This window comes from Diadema setosum, chromosome 19, assembly GCF_964275005.1.
Source record: "Diadema setosum chromosome 19, eeDiaSeto1, whole genome shotgun sequence".
In the NCBI taxonomy this organism is placed as follows: domain Eukaryota; kingdom Metazoa; phylum Echinodermata; class Echinoidea; order Diadematoida; family Diadematidae; genus Diadema; species Diadema setosum.
Window position 1 is genome coordinate 25,774,899 of NC_092703.1, and position 8,021 is coordinate 25,782,919.

Here is an 8,021-nt window from a genome sequence, read left to right on the forward strand (position 1 = left end):
CTTTCTATTCTGTTACCTCTTTATCACGCTATAGTCTTGTTTCCTCTTGTGTCGTCAAGTCTGTTTGTTTCTTGTTTTTCCTTCTACAAGTAGTCTTGTTGCTGTCCCAGTCCTGTTACATGTTCATAACTCTGTTTGTTGTTGTTTTATGTATAACTGTTTGTTCGTCTGTCTCTTAGTGGGCTCCCAAACTTTTTTTTTTTGTTTGTGACGAACTTTTTGTGCGGATTTTTTTTTCTGTTTTCAATTCAATTTTTACATCGGGCTTCTAATACAAGAGGGGCCCACACTCTACAAGCTCTGTCTTTTTAGTGGGTCCCTCCGTTTTTTTCACACAGTGCATATATTGAAAACCATTTCACTTTCGTTATCTTAGCACCTATTGCAATGTATCGCTACTGTTAGTTTTTTTCCTATTATTGTTGTCTTCTCTGTACAATTGTATGCATTGTTTTTGTCACTTAAGAAAGTGAGATTTATGTTTGTATATTGTGGAAAAAACGAATAAATATGAACTTGAACTTGAACCTACCAGGTGGATAGCGAATTGAATAACCTTTGATATTATATATTATGATATGATATGATATATTATGATATGATATATTATGACACAAAGATTTTTCATCAATATCTTCTATGAAAAATATGCACTGGAAAAAGTGTTTACTTTCTTTCTTTCTTTCTTTCTTTCTTTTTTTTTTTTTTTTTGCTGAGGGCAAATCATTGACCCCTGACCCAATCACGACCACTACCCATGACCCCCTCCCCCTCCCCCTCAGCCTCCCTCCACTGAAACTCGTTCCACGGCCCCTAGTGATACACATGCTCGGTATTCTTCTGTTCGTCCTCACCATCAGTTTCATTTTCATCTTTTGTTGCTACTGAAGGTTTCTGTTAATCGTTTCGCTCTATGGAGATCTTCTTATGGTGAAAGTAGTGAAAATTCTACCTAGTGCGCTGTCATTTCTAGCTGAAATCAGGTAATTTCTGTTCATAAGTTATAGCCTCTCCCTCGTTCTAGTATATGTATTTTTTTAAATAAACCATAGCAGAGTTTATATCCACTTTGCATGGTTCATTTTCAGTGTGTTGATGTTCAGAAGCTTAATTATCCACTCTCTGAAAATAACCGCATCGTTCACACAGATGGCTCTGTATCAAACTCAAGCAGAATGAATTGTGGAGGTGGAGGTGAAGGATTAGCTCGTCAAGAATGATTGAAGTTGTGGCATCTTTAAAAAAAAAAGATTTAATGGTTACAAATGTTTATGTGAACTTTTATTTCTTGAACTTGATCTTTCAAATAACAAAAATATTGTAACTGTATGTATTGTATGAAAACAAAGCCGAGAAAGTATTTGTAAATGTTTCAACAGCTAATCGATGCACTGAAAGGAAACCCAAACCCAAACATAAATGCGGTTTGAGTAAAAACAGCAATATTAGTAGAACACATCAGCGAAAGTTTGACAAAAAATCGGACAATCTTTAATCTATAAAGGAAGTATATGGAGAATTCCTCAAAATTTTACTTTTCACGAAAAGTACACTCTCCATCGACTTGTTACTGACACAATTATTGTTAAGAGCAATAATATTCCCCCTGCTGTCTGAAAGAGGTGAGTCAAGAGCCATTATCAGTTTTATTATGCTAAAAAGTGAAAACATGTTGAAGTTTTTTATATTTTCTTTATATTGTTGTCCATAATTACATCATGAAGTGTAATAGTCTCTATATCCAGCAATGACACTATAAACTTCATAACTTTTGAATAGATTGTCAAATTTACTGAAACTTACACTGATGTGTTCTACTAGTATTGCTTCTTTAAATCAATAGGGCCTACACATTTACATTCCATGGGCTTTGGTTGCCTTTAATACTGAAAGTAAGGTAGTTATGCCATGGACGATTGTGGCGTAAATTTATTGAATACTAGCAATTCAGAAAAAATTTGCACATGATTGTAAACACATAGATTAATATTAATTAATTTCATCTCATTATAAACAACACATTCTCCTCAGCAAATAGCATCATTAACTGGCAATATTACTAGAAGTGATATACATGTACGCGTATAGTTAAACGTAGATATATGCACATGGATTAATAAATATATATGTACAGTTGTATATACATGTGTATATTTAAAATATACGAATCATATATGTGTATGTATATGTATGTATATATATATATATATATACATATATGGGTGTGTTTGTGTGTAATATTCACCCCGTATGATATCCCGGTACAAATTACTTCGATGTATACAGATCGTGTTCCTATGTCTTCAATTCGCTTACTCAAATTTCAGTATTGTTCTCAGAATATACACGTGTACTACTTGTCTTTTTTGATATCTTTAACGTTTATGCAACATTTCACTTGTGGTAACATTTACTTTTATGCTGATGAATTTAATTCAGTGATTTCCCATTCTGATTCATGTGATTTGAACAAAATGTTAATGACAAGTTGCTTAAATTATCAACGTGGTTTTCGCGATAACAGATTTATTCTAAACGTCTATAATCTAATATGTACTTTGGGAAGAAGATTTCAGATGAATTAAATTTTGTGGTGTACAGACTGATAATGTCAAACTTTCTGTAGTATATGCTATGTTGCGTTTAAGTGTTTACAGTATGTTGATTATACTGATTTAATTTGAACTGGAAAAGCAAAAAGCCATGATAAATAAGGGAATTTACAGACTAGACTGATTTACACGAAAATCCCTAGTGCTTATAGGGATCGTATAGTTTTGGTTGAGACCTAATTTCAGGTTTCTAACATTTTTGGTGAGATAATGAGACACCTCTTATGAAATATTAAAGAGCATGTAATTCTATGAGGAATTCAACGTTTATTTGATGAAAAGTGGTTTTGAAATGGCTGAGATATCCCAAAAAGAGCGATTCTAATAAAGTGTGGGACCCACACTTTATTACGATCGCTTTGTTTTACTTTGTTTTTGGATGTTTCAGTCATTCCAAACCCGATTTTCATCAAATAAACTTTGAATTCCTCTTAAAATGGTACGCTCTGTAATATATCATAAGTGTTTTCTTGGTTTCTCGCAAAAAGTTAAAACCCAATTCTCATCTCCACCAATACTGTACCATCCTTATGCACACATACAAAAGTGTATAAACAAAGACAACGGACACCATGACGCGAAAACAGCAATGATTCCGATGAAAACAATTATATACAATAAAATTTTAATGTACAAAAGTATATTCTTCTCCATTCATTGAATGGGAAATAATAGTGACAAAACAATTCAAGCTCTATATTGCATGAGGAAACAGGCCACAAGAATCAACACATGTACCATTAAGTAAAAAAAAAAAGAAAAAAAGAACTCATTCCAAGTAGAAGTAACATGCCCTCACAAATACTGGGAAAATCCATCCAATGTTTGAGTAGACCAAGATAAATAGAGCAATGTTTGACTAGGCTTTGATAAATGGAGTAAACTCAAACTAGATATGGTGTCAAAACCGGAATTCTTTTTAAGGAACAAATTTAAGGATCACATCTGTCCCCAAAATGCCCAGATTGATCGGATGATGTCATTTCTCTCCCCCCCCCCCCCCAACACACACACCCACACACACAAACATACTTTAGGTTTTTCAAAATAAAGGGAAAAAAGTTGACTAAAAATGATTAAAAATCATAACAATCGTAACTTTCTGAAAGTTCCGCCCGGAGAATTGTCCCATCGAAGAAGGGAAAAGGGATGGCGATACAATCAAATAACCTTTAACCTAATCACAAGTACATGTACTACCCTTAATCCTCCCCCCCCCCACCCTACACACTTAATACACACACACATATTAAAAAATAATAATAATAATAAAAAAATTCTACAGCCACTGGAACAGTGTACGGTGGAAACTCAATTTAACGAGATCCCTGGGACCAAGACAATTTGATCTTTATATCAGATATGTTGTTAAATCGGCAGTTAATAAACAATACAAATCAAAGGAAATAAATTCCTTGGGACCAGAGAAACTTGTTTATTATCAGGTATTTTGTAACAGCAGATCTCTTTTATCGAGAGTCCACTGAACATGAACATGACACCTTGCCCTGCCAGGAAAAATAAACTCTTTCAAACGGTGCCAGTATTCAAATAAATATTTCACAGTGCTGACAGCAGTGAAATGAGCCCTCAAAATTGATTTATTGAGGAGACCTAAAAATCATTTACCAAACTTATGAGGGAGCAAGAACTTTGTACTTGACCTACAGTACAAGCATCTTGTCATGCTTATTTGACAAGTTCATATGGAGGGTACAATGAAGGTACTAAAATTCAGAAGACTCACAGTGAATAGATGATCAATGTACACGAGTAATAAAATAGTCCAATTATTTACACTATACGTTTGATTGCACTGTAACAGTACAACATTCTTTTCTTTTTTGTAAAGACATAATACAGATGTCTAACATACAAGTACACGTAATCTTGGATGCAGTGAAAAAATCCCATGTAAAACACGCACCATTTGCAGCACAGATGATTACAGAGATACCAACCTTGTATTAAATCAGCATTGCAGTCTTCTGAGGGCTGAAATGTCATACAGTATTTTTGGTAGAAAAATAATATTTTCATCTTTCCTGGTTCAGACATGTGAAGTAATATAATTTTGGAAAAGCAGTATTTTTTAATGAATCCTGCAGTATTTTGGCATAAACACACACACAAAAAAACCCAACAAATCAAAACATAAGACCTATACAAAAGAATGCAACAAATGGAACAGTTGGCATCTCCGTGACTACACTGGATATGGCACAATCAAATACTTGACATGATGATGCACACTTCAATAGAAAGGGTTACTCAGTTGAACCGCTTACATTATGTAGAACAAGAACTTTGCAGTAGCTGAGTATTTTGGGGGTCGATGAAAAACAATGTACACAGATGTTATTCTAATCAGGAGATATACACAAGGTCACTTCACTGAAATAAATGAAAGTCGTGAATAATATTGAAATATGTTGCCACGGTAATGAGTGATGAGTGTTGGATCTCTACACCTTTTTTAAGCATACCAGTCATATTAAAGTAGGATCACTCGTTCTACCAATTATGTCTCAGCGCCATTTCTTGTCTGGATCAGTCTTAATAAGTGTATGTGTTGCAAGCGTTCATACCACCGAAGAAGAACATATTAAAGTATTTGTATGGTGGTTGTGCACGCAAAAGAAAATGACAACATCACGAGCCATTACATTTTAATACCCAGAGACTACTGCTTTTTAAACATAATGCTTGACATTCATTGGCAGTCTGCACATGCTGGCTAAAAGATGAAGGCATAACAATTTGGTGGATAGAAAAAAAAAAGATAAGAGACCAGGTTTTGTTTTTTGTTTTTGTTTTCGTTTTTGTTTTTGCTTTCTGCGGCAATGTAGTTTCACGCTTTCCATACAGATCCATTCCGAAAAAGCAACAGTCAGCATGACAGTTGAGACACATAATAAAAACCAGGAAGTGTGTATCAGATTGGTTGATACAATTGTGCAGTCTTGAAGTAATTTTGCAAAGAATTTAAAAGACAACATAATTACTAAAGATAACTGTGATATGCACTCATTCAATTTGTACGTCTGTGCAATGAGAGTGACGACACAGCTACATACCCTAAGATAGAAAATTAACATTGAATCAAAAATATTTGCCCTCCCTGCATGGTTTGGACATTGGGAGAGATTAATTCTACGTGGAGAACTTGTAAACTTTATAAGCTACGTTCAACTCTGGACAAAGAATCCACATCTATTTCAGTGTTGATATACACTTATTTACAATCCATAACATGAACTAAAAAGAAATAAATTGTTCTTTACATTAAACATCTAATATACCTTTAATATTCCCCTCATAACATGCATACCAAACCACCATTACTAACAAGGAAAATCAATGTTGAAAATAATTCATCAACACAGTGGACTATCCTTGTAAAGAATACTGATGTGACAAACACTTGTAATAACATACACTGTAAGTGCTGTTTCCTGTTGATTTTTTTTTTTTTTTTTGAACCCCAGTACAATGAAATGTTGATATATCAAAGCAATTTCACTGGTTCCAATGAAGTATGTCATAGCAAGAGTATGCTGTAAAATGTCAATCAAAACATCCCCCCCCCCCAAAAAAAAAAAAAAAATAGAATAAAAAGAAAAAAAATATATATATATATAAATTAAAAAAAAAATAGGAGAATGCTAATTGCCTTTAAAAATCTAACGCATTGATTCACTCACAAACATCTTCCTTGGCTTTGCAAAATACCTTTGAATGTCAATACAGTATTATAAAGTTTAAACAGGACTTGTTACACATGACATTGTACTGTGTCGCAGTGCAAAATATTAGCCAAAAACAAATCCCAATTAATAGAATCAATTAAAAAAAATACTGTGTAAGTGATATGTCTTGGAATCGTGCACAAAATCCCAGATTAGCATCAAATCTGTAGTGTATTCAAACACGGTGGCTGGGAAAAATAACACCTCATGAAAATAATTCAGTTCCTCATTTGTTTTACCTTTTCGAGGGGAACAGCGAAGGATGCTGGCTACCAAATTGACTTCTATCATTTTAGGGAGATTTAAAAGTCAATAACTTTAAAACTATATTGGCAGTGATCTACAATGTACATTTTGTTACTTGAAAATATCAAATTTGCTTAAAAGCAAAGGAAGATACACATGCTTCATTGATTAAAAAAAAAAACAAAACAAAAACACTTCAAGGTTGAGAGTACATGTGTTTATATACACAGGATTGTTTTCTGCCCTTATAAATTGCAAATTTCAATAATCATGAAATTCTGAAATGGCTAAGCAAACCTGAGAGAATTATCTCATAGCATGTGAAATTTCATTATTTTCTCCATTAATGAAGTCAATTTCGAAGCCATCATAAAATTGTATTTTTCACTCATTATAAAGAGATGGAAGATTAAAGTATTTGGATTAACAAAACAAGCAAACATATTAAATAGTGGAAATACATAAAATCTTTGAAAATAATCAAATACCCATTAAAAACAAAATCCAGTCAATAGGCAAATGTAAATTCTGCAGATTATCTGGCGATTTGTATCATGTAACATGCAAAAGCCTGGGAAAGCACATGAGAGTCATAAAGAAAAAGAATAAACAAACACTAAATACCACCACTAATATCATAGATGATGTGGCCCTACTGCAGGCTATTTATCCATCTGCTTCACTGTAGTCAACTTCAAGTGATCAAACATGCAAATAAAATGCATCAGATAGGTGGAATGGATACAGGGTCTACTGCACATCATAAACAAATCAAAGTCATGGAGTTCGATAGGTAAAATAAGGTTAATCATGATCAATTGTGTCGCTGAAACACTTAACCAGAGTTCAAACTGAAGGGGGAAAAATATCGCAGAAGTTTGGATTAATTGCACCCCTAAATGGCCCAGTGATTAGGCACAGCAAATGCCATGCATACAGTAATGTACATATGTGTAGATTTGGATTCCAACTTCCCACTTATTCTGAAGTACAGAACACTCTAATTTTCCATCACCAGCATTCTAGTCTTTATATTTCTGATTATACGTGCTTGTAAAAATGAGAAAGAGAAAGAGTGAAAGAGATGTGCATGAACAATACAGTTGGCTCAAGCACACATAAATCATACTCTGGAAAAATAAAGCACAAAATATAATCATATATATAATACAATGTATCTTCACAATATAAAAGCTAGACAGGCTCTTCGGCTGATAGCAAAGTACCATAGCCACTCCAGCTATTGACTGACAATAATGATCGATTTTATGTTTACTTGACAGCCCACTGTTGATGGGACATGATATAGATGGTGTTTGCATTGTACCTTCTGCTGTGCAGAATTCTCTCTCTCAGTCTTACTTTTACCTTTGGATTTGAAGAGTGACCACGGGTGCTTAACAGAAGAATTAAA